The sequence below is a fragment of the Notothenia rossii genome, assembly GCF_949606895.1.
Source record: "Notothenia rossii genome assembly, chromosome: 4".
NCBI classification, from domain to species: domain Eukaryota; kingdom Metazoa; phylum Chordata; class Actinopteri; order Perciformes; family Nototheniidae; genus Notothenia; species Notothenia rossii.
Window position 1 is genome coordinate 70,370,826 of NC_136902.1, and position 13,883 is coordinate 70,384,708.

At 42.6% G+C, this 13,883-nt stretch overlaps 1 long non-coding RNA gene across 1 annotated transcript; it reads left to right on the forward strand.

Annotated features, from left to right (window-relative positions):
- Window positions 1-398: 398 nt before the first annotated feature.
- On the forward strand, window positions 399-13,378 carry LOC307036873. The gene is made up of 3 exons (XR_013807504.1): window positions 399-629; window positions 11,495-11,574; window positions 12,129-13,378. It is a non-coding gene; the product is annotated as an uncharacterized lncRNA (long non-coding RNA).
- Window positions 13,379-13,883: the final 505 nt, after the last annotated feature.

The window sequence follows — 13,883 nt, forward strand, 5'->3', positions numbered from 1 at the left end:
TAATCAGCAAAATGGGGCAGATTTTTAAAAGGCCGCATATTTATCAAAAGGCCGCATAATCCTTGCATTTTTCAACACAAAGTTGAGGGAAAAAAAGTTAACTCGTCTTGACCAAGCGGCAAAATCTGTGGAAGAGCCGGGACGCCAATACGGAAGTGGCACACACTGCAGTTCATATATTGGCCGATAGGGACTGACTGCAGAAAGGAGCAATTTCCATAGACCCCCATGTTAAAATGCCCAACTTTACAGCAGAAAAAAACATGTTTCTACCCATGGATGCAATAAATATTATTATGAATATGGTTAGATTCCACCTTCATGATTATGGATCTGTGAGTGAATTGTTTTCTAACACGACCCTTTTATTTATATTAGGTCTTAAAGTTTTTGCATAAATTAGGGCGTGGTCACATTGAGTGACGGCTCTGTGAAGTGACTGCTGCTGTTAGCTTTTTGTCTCTCTGCTAGCTGCTCCGTGAAGCTAGCTACAGGCACTCTGCCTGTTCAGCTCATCCAGGGAACAGAACTTGCCCCCGGCCGTGTTTGTTTGTTCATCATGCTTATATATCGGACTATTGTGACTCGCTCTGCGGTTGAAACAGACGGTGCATGAATGCGGTTTTGCGGTAAGTGAAATTCGAGTACTTATTTATGTGTTTATGATTTTAATCAGCTACGTAATTAATGTTACGGCTTGGGTTAGCGTGTAAGCAAGTGGTAGCTACATCGGTGCTAACGATGCTAATAGTAGCCTCCAAGTTAAAATCATAGACTATATTTATAAAGGTTAAAACGAAATAGACAAGTGTTAAGTGGGATAATACTGTACAGCAAACGGCTTCTGTTTGAGGTTGATAAAATAAGGTCATCCTTGTAACTTAAGAGAGATGATTATTATTTAGGTAGGAACTGTATGTGTTACGGGTCCCCAATATGAGGACCACAGTAACAGTGATGATACCTGTATGGTGCAGGTGAAACAGAAGTAATGAGGACACGTTGTGTTCGGTTTCCTTCCAGATTACTTCTGCGGTTGTTTTATTACACAAAATCATATAAACATATTACTTATCTTATACATTTCAGTTTCGACTTACATTCCTTGATAACCATTCACATACCTTCACTCTGTCTGTATGTTATTCTTTTATGTGATAAACACATATTTCGAATTGAATTTCACATTCAATAACACTTGTTGTACCTTAAATACATTTGTATACAGTATTAACCTGTATTTAATACTACTCTTCTTTTTACTTTCACTTAAAAGTAGTATTTCATGACCCCTCTAACCTGTCATGTTGACTATTTACCTTCTGCCATTAATGGCAGGTCACTAAAATGCATTACTGAAACATATTTAAGTGTAACAAACAACCTTACTCTTTTATCAACAGTAACTAACTTATAACCCTTACAAAGTACATATTTATTACAAACTCACAATCACTATACATGCATGTAAATACTCAGTGTGTGGGAGCCTTCAGATATACTGACAAACTTGTTTCCTTACTGCGTCAGATCACGTTGTCCCCAAAATGGCGCCGTACCGGGCAAGCTAGGCTAATACACACACACTATATAACAGTTTTACACATGTAAACAGCGCTACAAAGTCTTCAACTGTTAGCGGGCCATTACATATTATCTTTGCAAACCTTATGGGGGATTCATTGTGATTTATGCACAGTTTACCAACCTGTATGGTGCAGGTGAAACAGAAGTAATGAGGACACGTTGTGTTCGGTTTCCTTCCAGATTACTTCTGAGGAAACCCCGGGAACGTCCGTCGCTTTAATCGGTACCCCGGAACCATTGAATCAAACACAAACGTTCCGCCTCACTACTCACTGCATCTATCAACCCCGTTAATGACATGAAAATAACAGATGTACAAAATAAATGCATGTTCTAACTCTAAATAATAATAATAATTATATTAATGTGGTCACACATCCCAGGGGTGCCACACGCTCCCCGACAACAAAAGTGGCTCCCGACACTTACTTGAAATCACATATTCCTATTCAAGATAACTTTAACATCTTCATAAAACACAAATATTTACAATGTCCAAACTATCACACCTCAAAATGTATGACCCTTAGGACTAACACTGTGTGTGACCTTTCAATAACCTTGTATGGGACATGTAAATGGTGAATGGGGATATGGAATGAGGGGTGTGTAGTGGAATGATGGTGGGCATGTTTGTGAATACCAAAGGTGAGTGTAGGGCATGAGGTATGTATCCATAGCATATACTGTTGGACCCGACTGGTATGTTGGGAGGCCAAGAGATGAGTAGGTGAGGATTTGACCTGGTCGTCTCTCCCGAGTAGACCGTCTCAGTGGGACAGGTGAGTCAGGTTCAGGGTCTTGTACCCGTTCCCCGGGACATGCACGTTGAGGCAACTCTTGCTCATCTTCGTTCTGAGGTACATTGGGGGTTGTCTGCTCATTGTCCTCCTCTAAGTCAGTTTGATGAGAGATTTCCGGTTCATCCTCAAGTTGAAGTTCACCCCTGTCTGAAGAGTACTCTTCTTCACAAAGACCTCTAGCCTGTCCTCCAGTTTCCCGTTGCGCAATGTCCATGTCAGGTAAAGTTTGGAACTCTAACTGTCTCTCTACACCAGAGTTCCTGGTAGTCTTTCCAAACATCTCCTCAGAAGGCTGTTGTTCCAACACTGGTCTCTGCTCTCTTCTTAACATAATTGGTCTCTTTGGAGTACCTGTTATGATAGGCCTAGCCCGATTTGCTGGTACCCGCAACCAGTAACCTCCTGTTGACTCATCCTCTGAATCAGATGTCTCAGCATTTTGGTCTCTCACATCCCTTTGTCTCCTTGGATGGCTTCCTTGCTTCTGTGATGGCTTTGGGGTTGGTTTGACTAACTGTGGTGGGAATTCCACTGGCAAGTCATTGACAAGCAGAAGCAGGTTTCTGTGCAGGGTTCTGATTTTCCCTTTTGCATCACTTTCTGGATGGACGACATATACTGGGTTATCTGAAACCTGTTCCTTTACCACATATATCCTCTTCTCCCAATAGGAACGCAACTTACCAGGCCCTCCGCGCTCACTTAGGTTCCTGACTAACACTCTATCCCCTTGCTTCAGAACCACTCCCCTCGCCTTCTGATCATAATAGGACTTGCCCTTTGCACTAGACGCCAGACTGTTATCAGTAGCAATCCGATATGCTTCTGTCATCCTGTCGCGCCATTTCTCAGCATATCCTTTGTGTGTTACTGGATCTGTCTCCTCTGACAGGCCGAATAGGAGATCCACAGGGAGACGAGGTTGACGACCATAGAGCAGAAAGTGAGGCGAATAACTGGTCGATTCGTGACGTGTGCAGTTATACGCGTGTATAACCTGTGGAAGATGTTCTTTCCATGTCTCTTTTTCTTTGTCTGTCAGCGTTCGCAGCATCTGTAACAGAGTTCGGTTGAACCGCTCAGCTGGATTACTTTGTGGGTGGTAAGGAGATGTTCGAGAGTGACCTACTCCAGCTAGCTGCCCGAGTGTTCGAAAGAGATCATTCTCGAATTCTCTTCCTTGATCATGGTGCAGTTTGTTGGGGAACCCAAAACGGGGTATAAAGTCATTATAAATCCGCTCTGCTGCTGTCCGTCCGGATTTATTTTTGGTTGCATAGGCCTGTGCGAACCTTGTGAAGTGGTCGACTACCACCAAGATATATTCATAGCCTCCTTTACTTTTCTCAAGGTGCAAGTAGTCAATGCAGACCAGTTCCAGGGGTGAGTTAGACTTCATGCTGCTCATTGGTGCACGCACATGGACCGTTGGTTTCTTCTGTTTAATGCAACAGCATTTCTTTGTCACATAATCCTCTATGAATCTTTTCATACGAGGCCAGTAAAACCTTTCTCTGGCTAGTTGAATGACTCTCTCTGTGCCTACATGTCCCATGTTATCATGAAGGTGCTTCAAGACAAAAGACTGATATTTCAGAGGTAGGACAAGCTGTTTTCTCTCTGGTGTCCGCCGATATAGGATTCCATCTTCAAGGTGTAGACGGTTCCGTGGAGAAGCTTACACGCGGTTCCCTTGACTGACCTCCTCATATCATCTGAAAGTTTATCACTAACTTCTTTTAGCCTTACGATCTCTCCAATCGTTTGGTCTTCCCTTTGGGCTTGAACCAACTCATTGTGACTTATTTCCTGTAGAGGTGTGCACGGCTGTGGGATAACATCAAGGGAGGAGGCAGAGAGGGCAGCTACCCAGGCAACATCTTTTCTCTGAGCTGCTTGACCTCCTTCCCAGGTTGCACTCACCACATCTTGCGACAACTCTTCTGTGCACGTTGACATGTAGTGGTCAATATCAAGAGGGATACGGGACAGTGTATCCGCATCAATGTTCATTCTTCCAGGTCTGTACTTAATGTTAAAGCGGAAGTCTGACAACTCCCCCACCCAACGGTGACCGACCGCATTGAGTTTGGCCGTGCTCATAACATAAGTAAGTGGATTGTTGTCAGTGTAGATGGTGAAGTGAGGAGCATAAAAGAGGTAATCTCTAAACTTCTCACACACTGCCCACTTTAGCGCAAGGAACTCTAATTTGCCGCTGTGCAAATGATAATTCCTTTCAGCCGGTGTCAAGGTTCGTGACCCATAGCCAATGACTCGCAGCTTTTCGTCCTGCTGTTGGTAAAGAACTGCTCCCAGTCCTTGCTCCGATGCATCGGTATGCAAGACAAATGGCATGTCAAAGTCTGGGTATCCGAGAACTGGAGGATGAGTTAACATGTCAACCAGTTCCTCAAGTGTAGTCTGATGCACAGCAGTCCACTATAGGCGCCCTGGATGACAGCTGGGGGCCTTTAGCTTTGATCTGTCGAGCTTGTGTTGAGGCTTTCACTTGGAGCAACTCGTATAATGGCTTTGCTATCTTTGAGAAGTCTTGTATGTACGACCTGTAGTAACTGAGAAAGCCGAGGACTCTTCTCAGGTCACCTACGGTCTTCGGTGTTTTCGCTTTCAGGGCCAGTACAGCTTCTAGATCTTTGGGGTCGACTCGAACACCCTCACCAGAGACCAGGCGTCCGACATAGCGAACTTCTCCCCTGAACACCTCACACTTCTCAGGGCGGAGCTTCACTCCCTGACTCTGTATCGCTTGGAGCACTTTCCGAACCACCTCCACATGATTTTCAAGGTCTGGGAGTAACACAGGATGTCGTCCAGGTAAGGTATACAGCACTCATCTCTCAAAGAACTCAACATCTCCTCCATACTCCTCTGAAAAGCTGCTGGTGCATTCGTAAGACCAAACGGGATTCTCACCCACTCATAAAGCCCCCAGGGTGTGATGAAGGCGGTCAGATGGCATGAACCTTCAGCCACGAAACCCTGGTGGTATGCCTTACCCTGGTCAAGGATGCTGAACCAAGAGTATCCCCCCAAGGTGTCCAGTAGGTCCCGTATCCGAGGCAGTGGGTGTCGGTCTGGTACAGTTTTCTGATTGAGCAGGCGATAGTCTATACAAAGGCGCAAAGAGCCATCTTTCTTCCGCACGCACACAACAGGGGCAGAATAGGAAGACTTGGATTTAACAATCCATCCCTTCACCAGTAGGTCTTGAATATATTCTTTGACCTCCCTCAAAAGCGGCTTTGGTATGGAAGTATACGTCCTTTGCACTGGAATATCGTCCTTCAGATTTATCACCATTTGTAGGCTAGGGTTACAGCCAATGTCATTTCCGTCCCTCGCAAAAGCCTTTGATTCTTCGTACAACATTCTCTTGGCAATCTCTTGTTGTTCCTCCTCCAAGTGACTGAGGTCCACTGGGGGGTGCCACAGGGGTGGAATCGGCTCAGCTTTTTGGATTGGTTCAAGGGGTTGAGTTGAGACCTCATTGACTGTTGTAGTACATGTTGTCTTGTCAGGAGATTCAGCATCCACAAACCTTTCAATGTGCTGCAATACGCCCAGGGCTGTCTTGCGTGGTAAGGTGACATCATGTTTGGTGTTATTGCCTACTGGAATTGTGACATAAGGCTTTGCAGGGTTCTGTATCTCAAACAAACCTGTCCCTAAATCCAGCTGCGATAATTGATGACTGTCTTCATCAGCTTCAAACAACACCAGACGATCAGAGGGGTTCAGGGTTTGGGGAACACGACACCTCACCCAGGTGACTTGACCAGCCGGAATGACGATGTCATTTACACCTGTTCTTAGGCGTCCCTGCGACACACTTGGTTCAACTGCCTGAATAAAGCTCACAATTGCTTCGGCTTTCTCCACCGGAACACTGATGGCATCACGAAGCAGTTTAACCAGAGTGCATATCAATCGTTCTGGCTGCCCCTCAATGATTTCCTCCAAAACATTAAAACCAACCAATGGTCTCTCCATGGTCAAGCTTGTGACTAGGAATGGAACACTGATGGAAAGACTGGGTTCTTCATTTCCTGGCAGGTTGGTCATAATGGCTACCCAGCCATCAAACGGAATAAGCTCGCCATTAACTGCATACACCTTTAGCTCGTCCAGATCCTCGATAATCTCCGATATTGGTCGAACATCAAGATTAGGCAGATATTGTTCTTTCCAGGCTCGGCTTATGATACTGACTTGAGCACCGGAGTCAAGCAATGCAGTCACTGCCAATCCGTTTAGATTACACTGTATTAGCGATTTTTTTCCTATCAGCTTGGCAACAGTTCTACGTTTCACCCCTGGTGAACCAAAAGAAAACTGAGTCGAGGATTCATCTTGCTGGTAACTATTCTGTGCACTAGCTACTTCAACTGTTTTGCCCTCACAACTGGTTTGCGCTTTTGCCTCACCAGAATGTTCAGCTTGGGGTCGTATTGTGGATCCGATCACTGGCAACCCCGCTGCAGTGACCGGCTTGAGTTTCCCTGACTCTCTTGTCTCTTTAAACAGCCCACAGCCCTGTGCCCTCCATCCCCACAATAGAAACAGTGGTTACAATCTGGCCGGTTTTGTTCGACACATTTTGAACAACCAAAAGGTTTCTCTCTCCTGGGTCTCACTCTGTTTTGAGAGTATTGATTATGGTTAATCATGTCTGCCGGATGTGGCTGCTTTTGTTGTCTCATAGCCTCAACCATGCTGGTTAGCTCATCTACCTTAGCTGCAAGCTCTTTTATTGGGTCTGTTTTTGTTTTGTGTGCTGTGCTCTCTTGTTTGTTGCCACACTCTTGGACTGTGTTAAGCTCAAGTTGTGCGCTATGAGCACTAGTTGTTGCCTGCCGACGAGAAGGACCTATCCTCTTCTGTCTCTCACTCTCCTCACTGGTGATTCTCATTACATGGCGTAATATTGTTTCATCACTCACCTCACCACTTGACAGAAGAGGCTTTAGTTCTCTGCGTACATCACTGTGTTTATATCTAAGTCCCTGCAAGACCGTATGTAGAAACACATCTTGAACAGTAGCTGGACTGTATTTAATGCCTGCGTCTGACAGTTTGGAGGTGAATAGGACACGTTGCTTTAACCCTATCACTCGGTAGAGAAACTGTTGTGGTGTTTCATTATCATCCTGTCTAGCACACATTAATTCTTGGAATAACTCCGTACTGTTTTTCTCTCTTAAGTGGGCCTGGAGAAAGCCTTTGAGCTCCATCACTGTCAGGTCATCCTTATTTATTAGCATGTCTTTGAAAGTTCCAGGTTTTATGATTCGGAGCACACCACGAACTATGTCTCCGTCATGGACACCTTCTCTAATCCCTTCCTCGATTTGCTTACAGACATTGTTATAGCTTATGTCCGAAGAATGATCACCAACCTGACCCCCTTGCACCTTAAACTCCCTCCTCTTGAGGTAGGAGAGCTCTCTTAAGGAGATCATTGTCTCAGGGCCGGACTGGGCAGCAGACTGAGCTGTTGAGTGTGGGCTGTTATGAGACTTATTAGTGTGTGCTGGTGACAGTGGGGTTGGTTCTAGTGTCTGTGTTGCAGGTGCCAAAATGCTTTGTCTTAACCTTTTGCCCAGGTCTTCATAGCTATTGAGCATTTCCAGTAACCCAGTATTTGTGTTATCACCTACAGCATTAAAACTGACTGGAGAAGCGGTGAGATCTGTCTCAGCTTCAGATATCTGCTTAGTGTTGTTACCTGTGTTTATCTCTAAGTGTGGTTCTACATGTGGCAAACCCGGTACACTTACTTCTCTGTCTTTCACAATGTCATCAATAGCATCTTTCAACATCAACAAGTGAGCCATCCCACTATCTTCTGACTCAAGCAAGTGCTTACTGTGCATAAATAAACTGATGTAGTTGAAGCAGCCTTCATCGTCTCCCTCCTCGAGCTCAGACGGTTCCTGGCCTGGCACTGGACCCACTTCCTTGGCAATGTGGAGGAGTTCTTTCGCTGACAAGGAGAGTAGGCTTCTTCTGATGTCCCACACCAGACTTTTCCTTTGGCTCTCCGACATGACAGCAGCTCTTCCAATTCACTCACGATGGATCGCTCAGTTCAGCAACGGTTCCACGTCTGCTCCAGCTTACAGCTCTCTGCTCGCATCAGCTCTGGTATTGGTCCTAGAAGTCATTAATGGATCGGCTCCCGACCAGTAGGTGGCGCCGATCCCGGACGAGCCCCCAAGAACTGTTACGGGTCCCCAATATGAGGACCACAGTAACAGTGATGATACCTGTATGGTGCAGGTGAAACAGAAGTAATGAGGACACGTTGTGTTCGGTTTCCTTCCAGATTACTTCTGCGGTTGTTTTATTACACAAAATCATATAAACATATTACTTATCTTATACATTTCAGTTTCGACTTACATTCCTTGATAACCATTCACATACCTTCACTCTGTCTGTATGTTATTCTTTTATGTGATAAACACATATTTCGAATTGAATTTCACATTCAATAACACTTGTTGTACCTTAAATACATTTGTATACAGTATTAACCTGTATTTAATACTACTCTTCTTTTTACTTTCACTTAAAAGTAGTATTTCATGACCCCTCTAACCTGTCATGTTGACTATTTACCTTCTGCCATTAATGGCAGGTCACTAAAATGCATTACTGAAACATATTTAAGTGTAACAAACAACCTTACTCTTTTATCAACAGTAACTAACTTATAACCCTTACAAAGTACATATTTATTACAAACTCACAATCACTATACATGCATGTAAATACTCAGTGTGTGGCAGCCTTCAGATATACTGACAAACTTGTTTCCTTACTGCGTCAGATCACGTTGTCCCCAAAATGGCGCCGTACCGGGCAAGCTAGGCTAATACACACACACTATATAACAGTTTTACACATGTAAACAGCGCTACAAAGTCTTCAACTGTTAGCGGGCCATTACATATTATCTTTGCAAACCTTATGGGGGATTCATTGTGATTTATGCACAGTTTACCAACCTGTATGGTGCAGGTGAAACAGAAGTAATGAGGACACGTTGTGTTCGGTTTCCTTCCAGATTACTTCTGAGGAAACCCCGGGAACGTCCGTCGCTTTAATCGGTACCCCGGAACCATTGAATCAAACACAAACGTTCCGCCTCACTACTCACTGCATCTATCAACCCCGTTAATGACATGAAAATAACAGATGTACAAAATAAATGCATGTTCTAACTCTAAATAATAATAATAATTATATTAATGTGGTCACACATCCCAGGGGTGCCACATATGCATCGCTAAGGTTAATTTAAATTGGCTATGCTCAAGTATGTAGACAAGCTAATGTCGAAGTAGTGTATGTTAAATCAACCTCACAACAAGATGTGTGTATATTACAATTATTAATGTCATATTTCAAGATGATTACTTAGATATTACAATATGGTTGGTTGAGCTGGAGTTCATTATTGAGCTTACACGGTAACGTCATCTGAAGAACAAACCCAAACCTTGTTGTTTTTATGAATTGCATTACCAAATTGGTATCAAATAAACAGCAAGCATTGGTAACACAACTTCCAAAGTTACAGTAAAATATAGGGATGCACCGAATATTCGGCCGCCGAAAATTATCGGCCGAAAATGGTTAAAAAGGCTCTTTCGGCTTTCGGCCGAAAGGGTTTTAGCACCGAAAAAATATCACCGAATGTCAGAGAACAGGGTTACGTTGGTAAGCTAACGTGTTGTTGTGATGACGTAATCAAAACGCGGCGACAAGCACGGCGCGCGACCATGCTCGCGGTTGGCTCACAGCCAACATGTCTGCCGCTTGGAGATATTTAAAATTTCAGAGAAAGAGGCGCGGATTGCGATTTGTAAAACGTGTTCAGCTGACATTTCTCGAGGGGGTGTAACTGCAAAGACTTTCACCACTTCGGGATTACTCCACCACTTGAAATCAAAACACCCGGACAAATATGCGGAGTAAGATCAAATCACAAGCACTGACAGCGAGAGACTGTTCAGCGCTGCCTCTCATGTGCTTGATGAGAAGAGGAACAGACAATGGAGGATAAAGCAGAGAAGCTACTGTTCATTAAAAATAACCTCCCACTTTTCCTTCATAAGTAGACAAGGCTGGCTTATCATAAGCTTATCTAGTCCTACATGTCTACTCTATACCCACTTTCCTGAACAATTTTCATTGTGAGTTATAATTCACCATCTCAGGTTATCATTAGGGGGAAATGACAGCAGCACAGTGTTCAATATATTGTACTTTCGGTATCTAAATGATACAATGTTGTTTACATTGCTCATGAGGAAAGACCACCTTATTTGCAGATTCTTGAAATTGTAATTTAATTTGTAATTGATTGTGGATTTTGTATCCAGTTTTCACTTTATGTATCTTTATACAATGTTTACTACTTTGCTTATGAGGACAGACAGCCTTATTTACAGATTCTTGAAATTCAATTGTAATTTCATTTGTAAATAGTGTGGATTTATCCAGTTTGCACATTTGTATGCATGCACTTATAGGTGCATTTGTTGTTGTTGAAGCCCTGGCTGTTACAGTCTTTATTTACACTATTTTGTTGTAGGCCTACTGGCCTAGATGTTTATGCAGTTTTAAAGCACCTTGGCTTTGTTCTGAATGCACTTTGTTGTAGTTATCCTACAGAGAAAATAAAATGGACTTGACTTGGAATGAATGTACTGTATGCATTCAAAAATGCTGAATAAATGTTTTATGGACCCATACTAGTGATTAATATTTAAGTTAAGTTTTGCCATAATCATGTCTTTTTCCATAATCAGGAAGCTGAACAACATTGGTAAAAAAGGTATACATTATATATATTTCTATTAATCATTTTCGGCCTTTCGGCATTCGGTTTTCGGCCAACTGTTTCCTATTTTCGGTATCGGTTTCGGCCAAGAATTTCCCATTCGGTGCACCCCTAGTAAAATAAAAAGGACCCTGACTCGGACAATACACAATCCAACATGTTCAACAGAAGAGAATCAGTTATATTGTTTGTACACATGCTACTTTACATATATATATGTTTGTTTAAGGTGTCCAGGTGATGCAGACAGGCTGGACCAGAGAGTGAGAGACAGAACTGGACTCCTCACAGCAGTGAACTTCAGCACAGGTACAAATAGTATTTTTTTCATACTGTACAAAGAATCAAGAAAGTATTGACTTTACTACACTGATATACATTCCATTAAACAATACTAGATCACCTACACACCAGTGAAGTTGAGGGTTTTTTCTGTGCAAAAAGTTACATTTAGATGTTAACAAGCAATATGATTTTGTCAGCCTTCTAATTTAATGTATTAAAGGCAAAGATATTTAACACATAGTGAGAACTGCTACTATTTATCTCTCAATATTGTCTGTAAAAAACGTGGTAAAAGTTATTCTTTCAGTGAGACAACAGAGCAAGCTTCTACAGTTGCACTACGTTTTGATAACAGTTCAATATTATTTTGATAATAACATATATTTCAATGTTGATGAACTTCATACTTTTCATTCATAATCTGATTGTTTTTGTAGCTCACTGTTGAAATAAAAAAAAAACATTACAATTACAAAATAATTATATCTACAGCCCCTAAACACACAAACACACCGCTTTCATAAATAACACACTTGTTCTGCAATAATATGTTTTATGTTTCCTGTAATTTTTGTTAGGAAAGGACATGCCTGAAAGACACAACATTTTCTCCTTCTCTGAGGGTCAAGAAGAACATCCAAGAGGAAAATTAAAAGCTGATGCGATGAGATTTTAAGACCAGTACACTACTTTTATTGTAAAAACAGTCAGCTGATCGAATGCACCTATTTCCACATCTACACTCCATCAGCTGATTATTTCTATTTGCCTCGCTTTATGAGCTTCACATCACTTGTGCCTCACATCACAAATACATAGGGCCAATCTTCAGTCAGATGTGAATGTGTAATCTAACATTTTCAGTAAGAATAATGGACAAAAGGAGTGCAAATACAAATACAATTTATTGAAATGTGAACCAAAAGTTAATCAAATGTTTGAAATTAAACGCACATATGGACAGAAGGTGTAAACCTATTAAATGTATAAGTAAACACATTTAGTCAAATAAAGTGACAGATTAGGCCTGTGCAGTTGGTATCAGCTTTGCCCAGCATGGGCTCCTCCATCAGTCCCTCCCCCCAGTCCCCCCAGTCCCCCTCGCAGAGGAAAGACCCTCAGTCCTCTCCAAACCAACAGACTCTGCAACTTTCTGGACACCACGCTGTCTCAATCCGCCCACACTGAATATGAGAGGGGGAAAATGAAAATAACAAATGCTTTAGACAATAAGAAACATAAAGTTGACTGTTGAGTTGCTCAGTTGTTTTAGATTGTCACTACTATTACTGTATAACTAATATATCAGGTTAAGAGGCACATTCAAATAAAGATTGGTCTTTAAATACATGTTGTCTTTTGAATTGTTTGTCTAAAGTCAAGGATCTAGAACTGGTACTTAGTTTTAAGGATACAGTCTGGTTATTATGCTGTTTGGAGGAGGCCTCACAGGTAAGAGCACTAACTAGCTACCATCACATGTACCTTAGCTTGACTTAAATGTATTGAACGTATAATTAAGTGATATCAAAATATAAATAACTAATGTCATGCAAACATATTAATATTTGCTTGATTCCAATGTTGAATTTAGCACAATTGCATACAAACGTTAAGGGATTTTAAGATTCTGAAGTATTATGCTAAAAACTCAATAACTTAGATTATTATTTATAGTTTTGCTGAATAGTTTCATGTCCGCTTACCTTAGAAACGTAAAATACCACGGCAGTGTGCCGATGGGGAGCATGTTAGCTTAGCTTGGTAGCTTCAGCTAGCTCTGGAACTTTCAGCTCGGTGGCAGCAGGTCCCGCCTCGGCTCCGCCTCTTTGCCCTTATTTGGAGCAGGCTGGAGCAGGCGGGAGTTGAACTCTGACGTCACTGTCGAGTCGTTAGTGGCCGAATCCGCCTACTAAGGGCTTCTTGGCAACTCTGCACAATCCTATGGTTGACGTCACGGACCCTACTTCCATTTATGTCTATGGTCTTGACGTGAAGTAGTGAGGATGATGACGTGAAGTCATCAACTCGCGCATCACAGAAGGTAAACAACACCGTAGAGTGAACGTGTGGAACTCACACGACGAACATTTCTGCTAAAGACCGGGCAAAGCAGTACCCCGATGTATTTCACGAAAGTGGGGGGAAACTATTCTGCAACCCGTGCAACTGTTAGTTGGAGCATACGTCTTAGAGAAAATCGACGGTGACGACCCACTTTGATTCATTCAAACATTCGAAAATGCTTTCTGCTGCTGCGGACAAGAAAGCCGAACAACCAGAGGCGCGGGAAGGTATTTTGAGTGGGGGTGCTGAGGTGCTGGACTGATCAC